Source organism: Canis lupus, chromosome 36 (assembly GCF_003254725.2).
Source record: "Canis lupus dingo isolate Sandy chromosome 36, ASM325472v2, whole genome shotgun sequence".
Lineage (NCBI taxonomy): Eukaryota > Metazoa > Chordata > Mammalia > Carnivora > Canidae > Canis > Canis lupus.
This window is the reverse complement of record NC_064278.1, coordinates 28,759,751-28,780,798: the sequence shown is the minus strand read 5'-3', so window position 1 is coordinate 28,780,798 and position 21,048 is coordinate 28,759,751. Positions and strand designations below refer to the sequence as shown.

At 36.4% G+C, this 21,048-nt stretch overlaps 1 long non-coding RNA gene across 1 annotated transcript in view; it reads left to right on the top strand.

The window, feature by feature from the left end:
• LOC118350602 (uncharacterized) overlaps positions 1-20,768 on the top strand; it is a 55,270-nt gene extending 34,502 nt beyond the window's left edge. The window contains exon 3 of the long non-coding RNA XR_004804684.2: positions 20,683-20,768. This is a non-coding gene — a long non-coding RNA (uncharacterized LOC118350602). The remainder of the gene's footprint in view (positions 1-20,682) is intronic.
• The last annotated feature ends 280 nt before the right edge of the window (positions 20,769-21,048 follow it).

Below are 21,048 nucleotides of genomic sequence, written 5' to 3'. Positions count from 1 at the left end.
AATTATTTATGTGAGATATTTATCTTTGTTTTAATGATTTTTTTCAGTTCCTGATTTATGAGAGACTTGAATGACTTTTTATGACTTTTCTGATCAGAAAATAACCAATTAAATACAGAAATTGAAAGTTCAGGTCAAGTTAAATGCTTTTATGGTTATAATAACACTTCCCCTAATTTTAGAGAGCTCTGATCAATACATTATTTCTTTTATGAATACTACTTTGGCATATGTTTACCACTCTATTTTTCTCTTCCTCTTCAGAAATAGACATTTATCTAACTCTTTGATTAATACATAAATTTATAATGTTTGAATGTTTAGTATTCATGACCATTTATTAAAATTGCCATGACTTGATTTTGCTTATTTGTGTATACAAAAGTTAGTTACAAATTGGTCCTTTAAAAAAAAAAAAAAAAAAAGAAGGTCTTATTTATTCATGAGAGAGAGAGGCAGAGACACAGAGGGAGAAGCAGGCTCCATGCAGGGAGCCCAATGTAGGACTCGATCCCAGGACCCTGGGGTCATGCCCTGGGCCAAAGGCAGATGCTCAACTGATGAGCCACCCAGGTGCCCCCTGTAACTTCTTTTTTGATCTGTAATCTTATACTAATTTGCTGGGTCTAATTATAGACTCAATCACATATACATTACTTCTCACATATACAGTGTAAGTCCTAAACAGTGTCATATTGGTACAATATTTCACCATGTAATTTGTGTGAATTCAGTCATATTAATCAGGATTACCTGTTCTCCCTTTGTACAAATCTTAAAATTTATACAAGATTTTATAAAAAAGAACAGTATTTTTTCTTTTCTCCATTCCCAATGATAAGTGGAAAATGAGGATCTTTAATAGAGTTGTGTCAAAAATGCTCTGTGCTCACCTTTCAATTGTTGGTATTTCTCATGGCTTTCTTTTGGAATTTCTCTTCGTAATTTTTCTGGGTACTATCACCACCTTCTGGGGCTTTTCCTTCATAAATAGTATTTTGTATGCTGATGACTCTGGTATATACAGATCATATCTCTTTCCCAAGTTTAAAATCTAGTTTACAAAATATTATCGATCATCCTATATGAATATATTACAAACAACACAAAGTCAACATATTAAAAATTGCTTCTTAAGTTTCTTGGTGAAACACACTGTTCCCTTTTAAATTCTGTTTGGATAGTGGCATTGCTGCTCATATAGTCTTAAGCAGGAACCTTTGTTGGTCCAGAAATAAACACCCAGGCCACATCTGAACTCTGAGAAAAGAGTTTCTACTCTTCTGTTGTCAAGATTTGTTAACCAAACCACTCTGTGATTTAGTTAATTCCATTGTAGTTCCGTTTCCTTAGCCATTGGCTAGTAAACCCTGGTGTTCTCCCTAACCTGCTCTTATAGTTAACTATTGATGTGTTCAAACTGATATGTAATGGCTCAAAACAATATTGTATTATTGTTCAGGTCGATGGACTCAGCTAGGCAGTTCTTACTTGGATCCTCTCATGCATTTCCAGTCAGATTTTAGATTGGATTGAAGTCTTCTAAAAGATTGACTAGGCTTAACATGCAGAATGACCCACCACACAGCTGACTGGTGGTGTTCTCCTGGGGCTCTTAAGCAGAGCGCGTACCTGTGGCCTCTCCGGGTAACTTGGACTTCGCCCAGCATGGCAGGTGAGCTCTGAGAAGTGTCCTGAGAGCAATTTTTACAAAAGGCAGGAAGCAAACGCACCAAGGCAGGTAAGGGCTATTCCCGAGAGTGACAAAATACCCTTTCTGTCCTGTTATATTGGTCAAAGCAATCAGAAGATGGTGGAAAAATAAACTCTGCTCCTCACTGGAGGCAAGGTCACCTTGTAGAAGAACATAGGAGATGAGAGATACTTCTGCGGCCATTTCTAGAAAATACAGTCTTCCATGACTTGCAAATCTGAGACTCTGGGTAAATCTACGAAAAGCTCGGTTGTTGAAAGATCAGTTGACGAATGACCTGTATTTTATTTTACCACTTTTGCCGATTTATCTAAAACTTACTTATTTAAATTATTTTTAAAATTTATAGTACTACTTAAGGGGCCACTGGAAGTTTTTGAATGTTTTGGAAATCCAGGGCTCTGGAGCCTTCAGACTCTTCCCCGTACCTCAGTCTTACCTTTTTATGCCCTCCTCTTCCCCACTCCTCCACTGATCCCCCTTTCTACTTCTCTTTTTTCATCTCCTATTCTTTCTGCTTCTTTCTGTCATCTCTCAGCCCGTCTGCCAGTCCTTGCAGTGGCGTCTCAAGCCTGTGCTCAGTATTGATAGTCTTTTCTGTCTTTCTCCCAGCAACTCCATTTACTCATTTTTTTTTTAAACATAACACTCCCATAGTACTTATCACATTGCTTATTTATATTATTTACTTTTTTATGTCTCTTACTAGACAGAGCAACTGGAGGTCAAAGACAGTGTCTTATTCATCTTTATAGCTCCATTACCAGGCTTGACTCAAAGTAGGCTATCAATAAATGTTTGCCTATTGAATTACTTATGATTCAGAAACATCTTTGATAGCTTTTAGTGCAGGTCCAGAAACAAGAAGATGAAATTTAACAGCAGTAAATATAAATTTTATTATTTAGGCTCAAATGGTTTGCTTTAGTGCATTTGTGAATGACTCTGCTTGTTGGCAATTCATGTGAAAAAATTCTCATGGGATTTTGGTAAATACAATTTCAGTATTAGGCATTAAAAAATATAGTGCAATGTTAGGCATGATGAAGACCCTGGAAATAATTTTGTTTAAGGAAATACATAAAAGAGAATGAATGAATGAATGAATGAATAAAATGTGTGACTTGAAGAAAACTTTGAGAAAATATCATTTTTTCAAACAACTGATAAGCTAGCATGTGGAGATGCTGCAAGTTATGGAGTATGTCTGTTTTGCTTATACATTGTGGATCTGGGGAAAGAACCAGAGAACAAGTTCAGGGACCCACTGAATTCACTGTGAGATGTACCTGAGCTGAAACTCAAATGGTCACCTACCCACCATACTCTGGCCACAAACCACATGATGTTTTAGGTCTTCTGGAAATAGGTCAGTTCAGAGCCAGGGTGCAATAGTCACAGAAAGGTCTGATTATTTCTTTTAGCCCAGTCTGCAGTTATAGGTCCCTTTGAGGAGCACTGGGAGAGTGATTACCAGTATAGATTTTGACTGTGTATTGGGATCCTTCCTCAAGGGGAAGACCTCTGTTTCATTCATGGGATTCTGGGTCTGATTTAAATCAGGAAATTGATTGAGGAGCCATGACTCCTGTTTTTATGATTGAGGTTAGACTTTTGTTTACTTGACCTAGAACTTTCCTGCTTATACAGATCAAGTAAGAATTTGGTGGGTTTTCCTTTCAGTTCTAAGAACACCATGATCAGTAAGCAAATGTCATACTAACTTGCGGTTTCTAACTTGCTCACTCTGGGCAATCTTGATCAGTGTTTTAGCCAATCAGTCGACCAAACTGTTAGAGACCTCTCTGATATCCCTAAACTGGAACGTTAGATGAAGAATCTGCTCAGCGAGTTCACTCAGTAAATTCAGCCTGATTTAGCTTTGTGTTCCTTCTGCCATTATCCCATACCCTTGGATGTCCATTCCCACACACGTTCTCTGGATTTCTGTCTGTTTAGAAAACTTAAGCAATACTTTTGGAATGTCAACACATCTCATGGGTCACACTGTACCACATGAGAACTATTGGTATGTTTTTAATCTGAATGCTAGTGAGCTCAAGATCCAGGGAGAGTAGATGTTTCAGTTTGAATCTGAAGGCAAGAAAAAAATAGATTGATTCAGTGCTAGAAGCATATTTCTTTAAGACTCAGTAAATTTACTTCTATAGAAAGTATTCAGAAGAAGAAGACAGGTGCTTGGGACCTTTGAGATGGCTGCATATCATCAGCTAGTTTCCCCTAACAAATACTTATTCAGCAATATGTGCAAGATGTACTTTATGCTAAAAAACAATGTGTTTTAATTTAAAGAGTCAACGGCAGAAGTGGGACTGTAAGAGCACTGAATTGGAGGATGAACCAAGAGGGGTGTAAGATTCTTTCAAGTGCTACAATTCTCAAAATGATACAGGAATGCAAACAAACTCGTTCTTTCTAATGCTGATGGCTCATTTCTTAATTCTTTATAACAAGTTGACACTTTAAGAAATACCACTTTTGGAAACAAAACACTAATTTACTTATAAATTATAAATGTGTTGCATTTGCAAAAATACCTAATTCAGCATAAAAAACAAGTAATTCAATTGAAAACTGGGCAGAAGACATGAACAGGCATTTTTCCAAGGAATTACAGATGGCCAACAGACACATGAAAAGATGTTTATCATCACTCATCTTCAGGTAATGCAAATCAAAACAACAATGAGATATCACCTTATAGCTGTCAGAATGACTAAAATAAAAAATGTAAGAAATGAGCGTTGGTGAGAATGTGGAGGAAAAGGTACCCCCCATGCATTGTTGGTGGAAATAAAAATTGGTGCAGCCATTGTAGAAAACAGTATAGAGTTTCCTCAAAAACTTAAAAATAGGGTAGCTCTATGATTCAGTAATCACACTTTTGAGTATTTACCCAAAGAATATAAAAACACTCATTCTAAAGGATGCATGCACCACTATGTTCATTGCAGCATTATGTACAATAGCCAAATTATGGCAACAGCCCAAGTGTCCATTAGTAAATGAATGGATAAAGAAGAGGTGGTATATATACAATGGAATATTATTCAGCCATAAAAGGAATGAAATCTTGCCATTTGCATCAACAACATAGATGGAGCTAATGCTAAGCAAAATAAGTCAGTCAGAAAAAGACAAATACCATATGATCTCACTCATATGTGAAATTTAAGAAACAAGTGCACAAAGGTAAAGAAAGAGACAAACCAAAAACAGACTCTAGAGAACAGATGGTTACCAGAGGGGAGATGGGTGGGAGGATGGGTGAAATACGTGCAGGGGATTAGGAGCACACTTATCTTGATGAGCACTGAGGGATGTACAGAATTGTTGAAACACTGTATACTTGAAACCAATTTAACACTGTATGTTATCTATACTGGAATTTGAAAAAGTGAATTGATGCTCTCAAAAAAAAAAAAAAAAAAAAACCAAACTAATTAGGCCTACTTCTGGTGTATCTTAATGGGTTCAAGTATTTTCTTTCAGGCCAAAAATGTTCATAGAATTTTTAATTTTTTTCAGGTTTAATTTTAAAAAGTTAACTGAAAAAATGGGCTTGGGAAGTGACCTGAACTGTTTAAATAGGTTGACTTATGTTTCAAAAGGGACCATAGCTATAATTTTGGCAGAACCAAAAGAAAGAACACAGTATCTAGAACTGAATACTTTTTTTTTTTTTTTAAGATTTTATTTATTTGAATGAGAGAGAGAGATCACGAGCAGAGGGGAGGACAGGGGGAGAAGCAGACTCCCCAGTGAGCAGGGAGCCCGACATGGTGCTTGATCTCAGAACCCTGAGATCATGACCTGAGCCAAAGGCAGATTCTTAACCATTGGAGCCACCCAGGTGCCCCGAAACTGTTACAGAATTAGATGCATATTCTAGAAATTATTATCAAAAAAGACGTTTATGTTTTAAAAGCTAATAGTAGTAACAATAATCTGAGTCGATGTTTCCAAAATCAGTCAAGACAAAAAAAGAAGGGAATGAGGTGATAAAAGACCCAGCACAACTTCATTTTCTGTATGGTGCTGACAAGAGTAACTGCTTCATTTTTCACTTAATACTTAGAGAATATAGGCTGTCATGGGTTTCCAATGGTTAGTTTTTTCCTCTTTTCAAGAGTTACATTTGCTGGTATATACGAGACTGTGGAATTTTTATTTGTCCTTCTTGAGTTGTCCATTTTTAGTTTTCCTTATGGTAATGCACTCTCTCTATACCCACCATCTCCTTGTGGAATCCCATTTTATTTGATGCTGGTTACTGAAAATTCACGAGCACAGATACCTCTGCAGTGTGCTCCTCTATATTCCCTTACTCTGTTATATATTTATCCTCCACCATCACCCAGAAGAGTTTGAGTCATTGGGGAATATTTTAGTGTAGGAGAGGAAAATTAAATCTGTGTGCTACATGTGACTAATCTATGGGAAAGCACTCAAAAAGTAAGACCCTTTACAGAGACTTCTTACTGGTCTGCTCCACTTCCTTGTCTTTGCTTAGATCTGGGCCTCACTGACAGGAAGAGAATCTCAGGTTGCCTTTTCAAAGATGTCTAAATATAGTGATGGTAAAGTTATAAAGTTCGGAAATAAAATAGCCAGGCAAATATGAGTCAAGAAAACTGGGTTATAGATTTAATTTTGGGCAACATGGAATTAAGGGCCAAAACATCCTAGAGGATAGAAAAGAGATATAATATAGTCGTGAACATATTTGCAGGCAACAATATAGCTTTAACATAAATAAAGGAAAAACTGACAGAGCTACTAGAATAGGTAAATAAGTCAACAACGAGCAAAGGTTGTTTTAACATATTTCTCTGAGAACTTGATACTAGGAGAGAAATAAGCAAAGGTATTTGAATAATATCTTTTGCTTATATATACATTTATGCCCATCATGGAGGGAGAGAAATAGTCTCTCATGCACACATGAGATATTTATAAAAATCGACAAGAAACCCGTTCCTAAAGAAAGGTTCAATAAATACCCCAGATCCATTCCACGAAGAGTATACTGTCCCGGAAGCCCAAAGCTGGTGAACAAACCTTGCTTTAAAGAGGAGCTGAGAGGAAGAGGGGCACCTGCGTGGTGCTCTTGGCTCTTGGTTTTGGCTCAGGTCATGATCTCATAGCTCTGTGCTCAGTGGAGAGTCTGCTTGAAGATTCCCTCTCCCTCTTACCTCCTGCTCTCTCCCTCTCTCTCTCTAAAATAAATAAATACACAAATCTTAAAATATAAAAAGGATCTGAGAAGAAGAGTTATGAAATTCCTAGAAGAGTGAAGCACAGCTACGTCAGCTGTGTATTTAGGGTTTGTGCACTTTCTGTGCATGTGTTCTGTTTCAGTAATCATTTATTTAAAGGACTAGAAATTGCTCAGATTTTTAAAAAGTAGAATTAAATCCCACTGGAGTTTTGGTTGTGATTACATTTAACCTTGCAAATAATTTGGAAAGGATGAACATCTTTAAAAACTAACATTAATTTTGAAAAGTCAACCTTTTGACAGCAAACAGCTATTCCAAAACATGTAGCTTATAGGAGCTATATTATCTTAGAATGGCATTCTTAAAATCATAGAACTTGATTATTTTGTGTTCTCGATATTGGATCACTTAAATGATCCAAATGTTTTGGTTAATGCAATAGTTTAGATCATGGTACAGATAGATGAGTTCAATGTTGTAGCTCTTATCGATCCATTCGAACTCCTATGAATGGGAAGTCAATATCAGCATTTTATTTACTGAATATATTTGAGTAAAATTGCAAATAGACCGCACGTTGTATCAAAGACGAAACTTAATTTATATTTTCTGCATTTCTTACGGAAAGAGGTTGATCTTATTGTCAACCAGATAACAGGCCGTACCCTTATAGTTTGCTTATTTTACTACTGACTTGAAGGATATTTTAAATTTTAAAAAATGCCTGTCGTGGGCATATCTATCCAAGAGGCTTGTTTATTTCTTTACACAAGAACCGTTTTGAAAGTAAGATTAGAAAACAGTAATAAAGCGATCACAATATCAGAAACAACTAGCAGAGCTTTCACAGATTGGGTAGGAAATGAATCGGTTGCTTCTCTCTGTCACTTCTGAGAGTGTAGTTCTTTTATGAGTTCAGAAATCTATTCAGCATATCATCCTGATTATAATAGTAAATTCCTGTTTATCATACTAGTTACACACCATTTAAAGAATAATTACATATATTATTTGTAGCTTGTTTCTCTGGTTAAATTTGATTTGCAATTTCAGATAACACAAATATCTTAATTTCTAAATGCAAAGAAGAATGTGTGCCTTGTGTTCTTTTAACATACTTTAGAAAATGGTGGTGGTCTGTTCTTTACAAATGTCTTTTCAACGTATAGTAATGAGTTTGTAAAGAGCTGTTATTACCAGGAGAGATGCTAGCTTGATCCAGATGATAGGATAAATATAATTCGTATAATTTTAATAATTAGCTTCTCTGGTTGATTGTTATTTAAACCACCTTAAATAACCCCGATCTACGTATTTTTTCTTCTGAAGAATTCTCTTTTTTAAAATGTGTGACTGGAATCTATAATACTTGTTGCATTGCATTCATGACGGACAGAACAAAGTTAATTCAGTTTCTCTTAATTTCTCACTTCTCTACGTTTACAAATAGTTGCTGATATGAAATTCAGTTTCCTTTAGTTTTTGGTTAGAATTTTCTGCTGTGGGTTACTTAGTTGATCTATGATGGGCGTATGTGGTACTTTTTTCATCTTTTCTAGGGAGAGGTATGAGCAAATCACCTGGGCACTATTCAAGTCATCCTTCTTCTGTTGTCTTGAGAAAGGGGTTATAATATAAATATGTTTTATTTAGATGCCCAATGCCTGGGCTCAATCCTCATGGAGGGGATTGGGATTCTTGGGTTACCAGAACCAGCTGAGACCCCATGCCACTGTGGGTGGATTCATCATTTCATGGATGAAACGAGAGGTTAGCCTTGAGGATAGTGCTTTAGGGCATCCTCACGATGCCATGGTGTTCTGCACAGGTACAGGCCCTTATGAAAAAGTTGGGGAGGAAAGCAATGTCATTTAGTGTTAGGCTCTTCCTTCTCCCAGAACCTCCACATCTGTTTTATCTCTTACTAAAAATGGAAATATCATACTGTTGAACTTTTCTCTTTTCGATAATTTTTGTTTCCAGTTGTTGGTGAACTTTCTAGAAAATGAAATTTCCAGAAGTGGATGTCGAAACCAGCCTGTTAACTGTGTCAAGTAATTTTTTAAGACCCAGTTAATTTTATATTTAACCTGCGTCTTATACGTTGACTAATCGAATTTAGATTAAATGCGTGTCTCAAATTTGTTTTGAAGAAATAAGTACCTGCTCTTCTATTGTATTTTCTCTTAAAAAAAACCCTGAATTGGAATTTTGATGGCACACGTTTAAAGCTGAAGTACTTCTGATTCAGGAATATGTCATTTAGTATCTTTAGGCAAAGAGGTGTGTTTTGATGAGTGATCAGAAAAGTTTGATGTGGTTTCAAAGCATTGCTCCAAACATCAATATTCCAGGCAACCAGAAGATGTCACTATTGTGTGCAGAATGTATAAAAGAAGGTGGGAGAAAAGCCAATAACTTTTGTATAGTTCCATTCTGTCTCTCCTAATCTTGCTAAATTTCCTCTGGAGCTCTTTGAAAGAAAACACTGGGGTGAAACATTGTCTTCAAGTTGACAGGGAAAAAATTACTACATTCATTGGACGGGCATGCCAGTCAGTCATCCTCCTACATCTTTTCATTTGAAAAAAAGAAAGTACCTTGGCAGAAAAGTTCCACCTCAATTAATAATTTTGTATGGTGCTAAGAGAGAATTAATAACCACACGTATATTTGTTTTACGCTGGCAAAAAAGAGTGTGTCTATCATAAGTAAATTTAGTAGACATTAATTAAGAAAAATCAAACTGTTTTTGCAAATGCCTGTGATTAAAATAATAGTTCATTTAAAGCAGAGCATAAGCTGCCAAAACATATGTTTTAATGTAAGATTAATGCGTGTCACTTAGAGAATACATTCTTAAACAATTCTCCAACAAATTAGACAAACTAAAAAATTCTTTTTATAATGAAAGTGATGGCATCCCCGTACTTGGTGCCATGAGGGACGTTTATCAGAGTTGACTTCAGTTCTTGCAAAGTTAGTTTTCTGTTCAGGCAAAAAAACAAACAAAAAAAACAAAACAAAAACCCCAAACCCCAAGCTGGGTGGGAGCTTGTTTGTGGGTGAAGAGCTTCCCAGCGCATAGTTACTGTAGGAGCACACGGGGACGGAGGGCAGGTGGACGTGAACTGGACCCCACATGCCTGAAAGGCCTAGAAACTGATGTGGTCTGAACAGCTGCACTTAATCCGGGTCACTGGTTGGTTTGACAGGCGGGTGTCGAAGGCCAGGCAATTAGACAGCAACAGAAATAATTCCCACAGAGCACACGAGTGAGTTATTTTTTTATTTTTCATGAAATGTTTTGTTGTTTTACCCTTCCCTTCATTTAGTCCCTAATCGAAGTCTCCCTCTAGGAAATGTATCCTATGCTTTGGGAGAGAACTTGAGAAAGTCTGAATCTAAAAAGCATTCCCTTATCTAAGTTAGTGAAAACAATCACTAAATCTTTTTCCAAACTATGTACAATTTTAAGTTCTTGGAGACTTTATATTTAGCTAATGCTTATCAAGTGCCTAATTGCACCGGGTATTATTTCAAGTGCTTTGCACAGAAGGTCTCCTCTTAACAAATCTGTCGGGTGGGTCCTAATGTGGAAACAAGGACGAGGAAGCCGGTGAAGCTGTGTTACCAGGCTAACGAGGGGCAGAGGCGGCGCTCGGACCCAGGCATCCGACACTGGGGACGCAGCTTTAACCACGTTGTTCCATATTGCTTCTCTAAAATGTATGAGGCACACCCTTTAGGTGTGGTTAACTGTATCATCATATTTGTCATTGCAATTTTCTTTTTTTCTTTTTTTGTCATTGCAATTTTCTGCTGAGAATTCAGGGCAAGTGCAAAGAAGAGTTTTCATGATCTTCCCCATCCTACTAACATAGCTGGAAATAATTGATCCTGTTAAACTCTGGACACTGACTTTATTTTTTCTATTCATCCCAACCTATCTCGAATATTTAGAAGAGCTAGGGAACATTTAATCTTTCTTCTGTATGTAGTTTTCTATTTTTTTTAAGATTTTATTTATTTATTCACGAGAGACACAGAGAGAGGCAGAGACCCAGGCAGAGGGAGAAGCAGGCTCCATGCAGGGAGCCCAACGCGGGACTCAATCCCGGGTCTCCAGGATCAGGCCCTGGGCTAAAGGCAGATGCTCAACCACTGAGCCCCCCGGGTGCCCTGTAATGGCAGGATTTCCTTCTCTCGTGGCTGAGTAATATTCCGTTGTGTGTGTGTGTGTGTGTGTGTGTGTGTGTGTGTCAGCCCAAAACAATTTCCTGTTCCTCTCACCTGAGCCCTGAGTGGAGTCAAAGCCATGTCTGGACAAGGGGTGCTTCAAGATAGGAGGGCAATCTTCTCACTCCTCCTTCTCCATCATGCACATGGCAGCCCCAAAGCTGAGCAGGGCTAAGGACAGGGTTCTCCAACCCCCAGCATCCTGACTGGTGACCACCACCCCTCTTGTCATTGCCTTTCACCCACCTTAGTCTTTGTTGGGCTTCCCATCAACTCTCAGAACTGTGTGGGGTTTCCCTGGGGCCTTGTGGGGGCTGAGACCTCATGAAAGACTCCCCTCTTCCCATTCTTGTTTCCTGGAGAGGAGGGATCACCTGCACTGAGAATGAGACAGTTTGACACAGATCACAAAATAAAAATCTTCATCGTCTTCATCATCAGCTCATCTGTTGATGGACACCTAGGTTGTTTCCCTTTCTTGGTTATTGTGAATCATGCTGTGATAAATCTGAGCATTCAGATAGCTTTTTGACACTCTGTTTTCCTGTCCCATGGACGTACACCCAGAAGTGAGATTGCTGGATCATATGGTAGTTCTATGTCTAATTTTTTGAGGAACCTCCCTACTGTTCTTCATAGTGGCTGCATAAGGGTTCTTATCTCTGCACGTCCTTACCCACACTTGTCATCTCTTGTCTTCTTGATGACACCTTTCTAACAGGTGTGGGGTGATACCTCACTATGGCTTTGATTTGCACTTTTCTGACTGATCTGTGATGGTGGGTGCACCCTTCCATAGCTCAGCTGCTAGAGTGGGGGACGTGGACTGGACGCGTGAGGCATTTGTTTTAATCATGTGTAACGCTTTAGACTACAGCAGGAAAATCCCAATTCAGATGCCTTACTTCTTATGAAATGTATTACGATGTGATTTTGAATAGATAGATTAGTATATTATACTAAGTATAATATAAGTATTTATTAAATACTTGTCATCTTATTATCAGATCAAAGAGCTCAATGAGGTATATGTGACGGTAAAACTTTCTTATTTATTTGAAAAACAAAACAAAACCAAAAAAATCGTCTCTTATAAACCAGAATGGAAGGGGCAGGGATTGCGCTTATTTCTATCTTGTAGGTTTATAGAATATATAATTCTCATTGCTTCTTTCTGTTTCTAGAGTAGATAACCTCGAGTAAGCAGTGTAGCTCCTTATAAAATTTTTGGTCTAGTCGGGGAAACAAGTCATCACTCTCTTTCTGTATATCTATAGATTTATGAGAGTATAATTAATTATCCAAGGGGAAAAAAGATAAAGCTAGATGAATTATATAGACCATCAGATTTTTCTGCATTCAGGGGCGAGGGAGAGCTTGCTGTAGACCAAGGAAATCTGAGAAGATTTTGTGGGTGATAGGGAGCTTGGGCTGGGCCTTGGGAAGTTGGTAAAGTTTAAAAAGAAGAAGAAACAGCCAAAGGGACTTTCCATACAGAGGCAGGTGTAGAGCGCCAGCACTGGATAGGGACGGTAGTAGAGGAGTCTGGTCAAGTTAAAAGTTTCTGGGAGATAGCTTTTGGTTGACTTAACGCAAACCAATTTCTATTGGCAGAAATCCTCTTTCGAGTACACATGATTCTGGTAATAAGGTCTAGGATTGCCTTGGGTTAAAGAATTTCATATTAATTCCATTCAGTACTACTGAAGGGAAAAAAATTCTCTTTTTATTTCATTTTCCCATAGGAGAAGAATATATATTTCCTATCAATTAAATTACCCTGGTAATTGAATTTTATATGTGTGCTCAATAATATATAGTTCCAATATTTCTGGGATTACATTTGTGATAAAATTTGCTCTGAAACAGAATCCACTAGAACCATCATGGCTTAAGAATTGATAAGGCTAATGCCTTTTCCTCTATATCAAGGATACTGTTTGAACAGTGTCTTTTTGGAACTGGAGGAGATATTAGAGTACAAAGTGTGAAGACATTTATGGAGTTTTCCTGAAAAAAGGGATTCTATTAATCTAATACCGCTCTTAAATACTATAATGACAAAATGACATTCTCTGAGCGAGGGAGACTTTTTGATATAAAAATAGAATTAACCTAAGGAGTAGAAAACAAGTTTCCATCTCTAACTTGAAATTTGACATGTATGTTTCTGTTATAGGGAAGAGTTTCCATTTTATTTCATGGCTACATAATTAGAAATATATACGGTAGAAATAATTTTGATAAATGACAACATAGTGCTTGTTACAGTTGGGTTGTACATACTAAATATTAACAAATTTTGAGAGCAGCTGATAAATTGAAACAATTTTTAAGGGGGTGATTATATAAATTTTTTTTTGTCAAAATAATTGCAAGACTTGAAAAGGGATCTTTTTTGATGGAGTAAAAAATTTTTGTCTGGTTCTCAAAAGCAGATTTTAACAAACTATTTTTCTCTGATAGTACTCAATAAAATTTAGTTAGATGCTTCAGTGAAGGCTGGAATGGTTACACAGAATGCCATATTTTGAGAAATTGGTTAGTTTATCCCAATTTAAGTATGATTACAAGCAAGTGTGATTTTAAGCATATTTTTCTTAGCTAAAAATTGATAGAAATTTAAATATTCAAAAACTTTTATCAACATCCAGTCAGGAAGTTATTCTTAAAATCATACTTATCTTTAAGATAGTTGCCGTGATAAGTCACAGCACCAATTCTGTTAAATTATACTCCACTTAGACTTTTTTGATGGCCATTAAATGTTAGCAACTGTGGCACTTACAGAAAGTATCTTTTGGGGGAACCTGGGTGCTCAGTGGTTGAGTGTCTGTCTTCGGCTCAGGTCGTGACCCCAGGGTCCTGGGTTCGAGTTCCACATTGGGCTCCCTGCAGGGAGCCTGCTTCTCCCTCTGCCTGGGTCTCTGCCTCTCTCTCTCTCTGTCTCTCATGAATAAATGAATAAAATCTTAAAAGGAAAAGAAAAAGTATCTTCTGGTGTTTTGAGGACTGTTACAGTCCTTGATGTTCAACAGTCATATGAACAGAGACTTTGTAGGACCAGAAGCAGAAATCAGATCACCATTTGCTCTCACTCTGTTGGAAAAATATAAAAAAGGGTTATTAGGGATCTTGTCTATGGTGATGGTATTACAGGTTTTAGCACACCCTCAGTAAATATAGTAGCTGTTCCTCTTAAGTGTAGCTTATTCTACCCTTTTCTGAAATCTCTGTAGATTTTATGCCTGGTTAAATATCTTTTATTTTCTAGTATTTTTATTTGACCCTGCTGACTGTCTTTTCCATTACATTTGTATGGGTTGGATATATGGCCTGTGGTCTCTATCTGTTCTCCTATCTAATCATTTTCCTTAATCACATGGATATTTGTTTTCCTATATCCATAGTGTGCGGGGGTTTCAATGAAAGTCGTTAAATTCACTTTCTGTGCCTAGCTCCCTGCGAGAACAAGAACATAGACACACACACACACATACACACACACACACACTTCCTCCCCTTATGAGATGGTTTACCAAAGTTTGGCTAAAAAGAAACTCAACTCACTTTGATTTTAGTGGAAGTTGGTGATCGTGGGGATTTCCTGAATATTCAGGAAGAATTATGAGGCACACATGTCTGCTAGGGGGAAAGCTCCAGATCCTGGCCTTTCGTTTCCACGTGGAGAGATGTCATGGAGTGTAAAATGTCCAGCTTCCGAGAGAGTAGCCCAACCTGATGACTTTGGGAGAAGAGATGGAGCAACTTGACTCTCTTTCTCGCTCTGTCTCTCATCATCTTCAAGTCTGGCTGCCACAAAGTGCGTCACTGGGGTCCCTTTCTGGCTGCCTTTGGTTGGAAACCTGAAATAGGCCCAATCTGCTTTTGCCTGAAGACACATCTGTCTTATTGGGTGGGGGTGTGGGGGTGTGTGGAGAAGTATCAAGATACTTGGCAAAATTCCAGGCCCCAAACCATGATCTCCAATGTTTCATGAGAACCAGAAGTGATATTTAGTGTGAAACTTGAGTCCATCTCCCAGTTGTTTTCAAACCTATGAGAGGAAGAGCGAGTATTATTTATTTGACTCCTTTGAGCCCCTAATTATCCCAACATGCCCCCTCGCCACTTTTTTTGGTTTTATTTCACATGATAAACACTATTTCACATGATAAACACTAAAGGTCTTATTTTCACCTCTCTGGGAGAAATGTTTTGTTCTCTCAGCACTTTTTCCCTGGCTCTAAATATTAAATTTAACTCAGGAGAAATGAAGTACTATTAAAAATCTCTAATGTATGGCCTTGGAATATGAAGCAATTCCAAAAGAATCACAATTTTAAGTTTGTTCATTACCAAGTGCATGGAGAGTGACTCTTTAAAAGTGATTTAAATTTTTTAGGATTTTATTCATATTTTATGTTTAATATTAGTTCAACTCACAAATTGTAGCTAACTTTGTCATGTAATTTCACAAAAAGAGTTTGGTCCTTAGACAAATTGAAAAGTGACTGTGATGAATTAAAATATTTTCCATACTTTTATAATGACTTTTCATTTTTCTTTCTGCATTTCTGTCTATATTTCTCTTAGGGATAGAGATTTGAGGAGTCTCCTTATGGTTAGAAAATGTAGGAAAAAAGTAGAGTGGCTGTCACATATTTCAGTTTGCCAGGTAAAGTTTTGGTATATGCTTGTTGTCTCAGTATAATTATTAGTAATAGTTCCCTTCACTCTGGAAATATTAGTTAGGATGATAAATTATATGATCACCCCAAGAACAAGATACATAGTTACTGGTATTTGTGTGTGTCATCCTACTTTTAGGTGCTTTAGTGTTATTTGTTTCATTAATATGTCTAAATATTAATAAAAAAATTTGTTAACTCGAACTGAAATCTGTTGCTGTTTTTTCTTTAGTTTTAATATAATTTTTAAAGTGGAGACTGGTAATAATATGCACTACTTCGGATTAGTAAAAGGAATTAGTCCAGCTATCTGTGTATCCTCTAGCACAGATTAATTAATATCTCCAAATTTTAATTTAAATTCCAGTTAGTTAACATGCAGTGTAATACTGATTTCTGATATAGAATCTAGTGATTCACTACTTACCTCCAACACCCAATGCTCATCTCCCCAAGTGCCCTCCTTAATGCCCATCACCCATCTAACCCATCCCCCTGCCCACCTCCCCTCCAGCGACCCTCAGTTTGTTCTCTAGGGTTAAGTCGGCTTCTTGGTCTGCCTCTTTCCCCCCCACATGTTCATTTGTTTTATTTCTTAAATCCCACATATGAGTGAAATCATATGGTATTTATCTTTCTCTGACTGACTTATTTCACTTAGTATAATACCCTCTAGCTCCATCCAAGTCATTGCGAATGGCGAGATTTCATTCGGTTTTAATGGCTGAGTAATAGTCCATTGTGTATATTGCATATACACCATGTATATATGTACAACAATATACGGTATATATTACATAGTGCCTCTTTATCCCTTCATAAGCCGATGGACATTTGGGCTCCTTCCATTGTTTGGCTATTGTAGATAATGCTGCTATAAACATCAGGGTGCATATATCCCTTCAAATCAGTATGTTTGTATCCTTTGGGTAAATACCCAGTAGTGCAATTGCTGGGTCATAGGGTGGCTCTATTTTTAACTTTTTGAGGAACCTCCACACTGTTTTCCAGAGTGGCTGTACCAGTTTGCATTCCCACCAACACTGTAAGAGGGTTCCCCTTCTCTACATCCTCGCCAGCACCTGTTTCCTGTGTTGTTCATTTTAGCCATTTTAATAGATGTGAGGTGATATTTCATCGTAGTTTTGACTTGCATTTCTCTCATGATGAGTGAGGCTGAGCATCTTTTATGTGTCTGTTGGCCATCTATATGTCTTCTTTGGAAAAATATGTAGTCATGTCTTCTGCCAATTTTTAACTGGATTATTTGTTCTTTGGGTGTTCAGTTTTACCAGTTCTTTATGTATTTTTGGATAATTTTGGTTTCCCTTGCCTCAGGAGACCTATCTAGTAAGAAGTTGCTACAGTCTATGTCAAGTTGCTACAGCCTGCTTGAGATTCTCTCTCCCTCTCCCTTTGTCATTCTCACTTGTGTGCTTGCTTGCTTTCTTTTTCTAAAATAAATAAATCTCAAAAAAAATAAAGTCACCTGACTTTCAGAGTGTTGGTAAAAATGTCTGACTCTTAAGATGAAATGTTCTGGTGCTAAAATAACAAAAGTTACCCCTTTTTTCTACACTTGTACTCATGTTGAATTCTTTTAGCAGTTATTAAGAAAGTATTTTTTTTGTAGTAAGAGATCAAGCCACATTGTATTTTAATATACGACTAAGTTGTTTAATAAACTGTGGCTTTAAACCGGCAAGAAAATGACATGGAGTTTTTGGAGAAATGTGCTTCCTTTATCGTATAGCACTGAGACAGAATAGTGGCGGAAGTTAATGTATAAGTAAGGTAAAGAAAAGGTCAATTTTCATATTAACATCATTTAAATATTTCACAGTAGTTCAAATAGAGAAGTTTTGGAAGAATTAATTCATCATGGGATTCAAAACTCAAAAGAACTAACAATGTAATATGCATGTATGTGTGTGTGTTTACCATATTTACGTCTTGAGAAGATGTTGCCCCCAAATTCTGCCTTTATATGTAATGACTTTAATCAGTTAGTTTTAGTAAATGTTTAAATAAATACACAATAAATTATTTTTGATGTTAATTTTTTTGTTATTCACTATTAAGTAGTCTATTAAAATAATACTTTAGTATTATTAACAGTGAAGTTGTTTAACCTAACTGTTAAAAAAACATAACAATAATGTTGAATGAGGTCGCAGCATCATACCCCAAATCAAAGAAGTCAGTTTAGTAACACTTATGTGTAGTGAAATCTATCATTGACAATGTAGATTCAGAAGACATTCAACATATCAATTTTTTTCAGTTTAGTTTGAATATTTTAAAATTTGTTTTTGATTAGAAATTTATATTTTAATTTATGTGGACATATTTAAGATGAAATTATTTGTTAAGAATAGGATTTAGTAAATATTATTTCCTTTGAAGAGAGTTCATTATATGGATGTTTGATAAAGTGCCCTGAAAGACATGACTTCTTTCTAGAACTGAAATATATAGAATTATATATATTAAAAAATATATATATATAAATATATAGATTATCATATGAATGATAATGATTTGTCTTTTAGGGTAGAGATGTCAGACTGCTTAAATTTAAATCTTAGCTCATTGCCCAAATAGTTTTATAACCTCAAATTACTTAACTCCTGTAAACCTTATTTTTTTTTTGTCCATAAAATGTGAATATCTTATAGAGCTGTTCAAAAGATTGAATAACAACATATATGTGGAACATCCAGCACAATACTTAGTATATATAAAGCTGCATAAGCGATAATAACTATTGCTTTTAAAATATTTATTTACTTACTTTAGAGAGAGAGAATGAGAACATGAGTTGGACGAGAGGCAGAGGGAGGGAGACAGAGAATTTCAAGCAGACTCCCATGTGGGGCTCAATCTCACAACCCCGAGATTGTGACCTGAGCTGAAATCAAGAGTCCAACAGTTAACAGACTGAGCCACCCAGGCACCCCAATGATAATTATTGTCATCCTTTTATTAGTAATAATCATTTCAATTTGTATCTCTATTTATATCTCTTGAGTTATGCTTTTTTTTTTTGTTCCATGTTTTTACGACTGTTTTGATCACTTCTTTGTCACCTCATTAGTGAGGGAAGGATTCTTGCCCTAGAATTGCCCTAGGATCATGGGGAAGGCCAAACAAATGGCTACTAATTACATACTTGGGTATTATCCAAATGGCCTTCCCCTTCTGTCTGGACCGATGAGACAATAGCAGTTTATTAGTCCCATGTGCTCACCGTCTGATGGAGGAGGATACCACACACCATGTGCCAGAGGATGGTGATCTTAGGAACAGAGGAATAAGTGGAGGGCTGAGGGAGCAGGCTTTGTAGTAACCAGAGGGTGAGATGACTCTGGGGTCCTGTGGGAGGATGTGATTGGCTTGTTCCGGTAATTCTGCAGGCTGGTGGTGAAATGAAGCCTGGGATACAAGAATAAGCAAGCATGATGCCTGGTTTTCATGATGAGTTTGTTTGGCGAGGGGATTTGATCTCTGAGAGCAGAGTGGAGCAGGGAACTGTGGTTAGGCCATTTGAAGCCTTGGGATCAGATGTCAGGGCAACACGTAATATTTATTTCAGGCCTTAAACCACAAGGACACTGGTTTAATGCCAGAGCTGGATATTAAGAGGATTTAGGTTATTAGTATCAATAAATCCACATTACAGCTAACATCAAACGATATGGGGGGGGGAGAGGAAAAGGCCTTCAATTCATATCATAAAATATACTTAAATCAGTTTCTATGGACTCAGGTGGTAGTTTTGGTTTAAAATAAAATTTCTGTCAAATTTACAAAAGTTATTGTGTCTTTTTAAAAAATATATCAGCTATTCTTTACATTTTGTGTTTCTAAGCTTTGGGCTGATGTAGTCACTGTGTATTTTCAGTTTAAGTGTTTCTGGGTGTGATTACAAGGAAACACATTATACCAATGTTCTATAATCTAAATGAATACCAACTTGCTGAAGTAAAATTTAAGATGGGTGTTTTAGTTCCTTAAGTACTATTTGGTTATCTCTTTTATGTGCTTTCATTATAATTGTCATCACACAATATATATGGTGTGGTAAAATAGAGACTTAAGGAGTACTATTCTTTGATAATTATTCTCTTAATTCCACATAGCCCCAGGTTATTGACTTAGAATGGGTTTTATATAGAATGCCAATTTTAAGCTCTTTTCGTAAATGCTTAAAGTTTTTCATTACTAGTTATGGAATCATAAATTTCTGATTTCTAAATTACTTCCTCTGTTGGGTTTAGAAAGCTGAACTAAATCTTTCAATTATTGGAATACCATTTTGGTAAATGTTAATGAAATTCTATAAGACCCCCTAACTTAGCCCCAGTTTATTAGATCCATTATAACTGACAATGACAATGAGCGTACTTAACATAATTTAACATTTATAGTATTTGAACTAATATATAATACTAATATATAATATTTGAACTAATATAATATTTGAACTAATATATATAATATATAGTATATAATACTTTATAATTAGTTTGAACTAATAAAGTGATGTGAGTTTTACAAAGTCCACAAGGATAATGCCCAAGTATGTAATTAGTAGGCATGAGTGTTGACTGTTGACTGGTAATTTATCATATTTTTCTAGTTATTAAGTTATCCTTTCCTTGGACTTGAAATTAAAATGTTACAAAGAGAAAAAGAATTAGGAATACTATTAAAATTCTTGATCTGTCTGTGGGGTAGAAACTGCTTGCTGCCTGTTCAATATTCATACTCTCCTTTTTTTCTTTATTTATAGAGTCCTGATTGTGTGTCTTACAGGAGTTCACATCTTCCCACATTCCTCCGCAGGTAGATGGAGATGGCTAAAAAGATCTAAGGCAGGTTACCAAACTTTCTCTGTTATAGAACTTTTAGTGTCTTAGTAATTTTTTCATGCTGCTCTTAAGCCAAAAGAAATATCTAACAGTTTGATCCAAACAATTTAATAGATATCTATGTTCTAATATAAAGTAGTATCCATTTGAAAAAATATAAGTAAATTAAGAGAAAAACTATTTTTATTATGTTCTTGACCAACCAAACATTGCATAATGGGAGGTTTGTGCCTTGAATCCTGTGCAACTTTTCAAATCTTGGAATCACATTGGACCCTGTTGCCCTC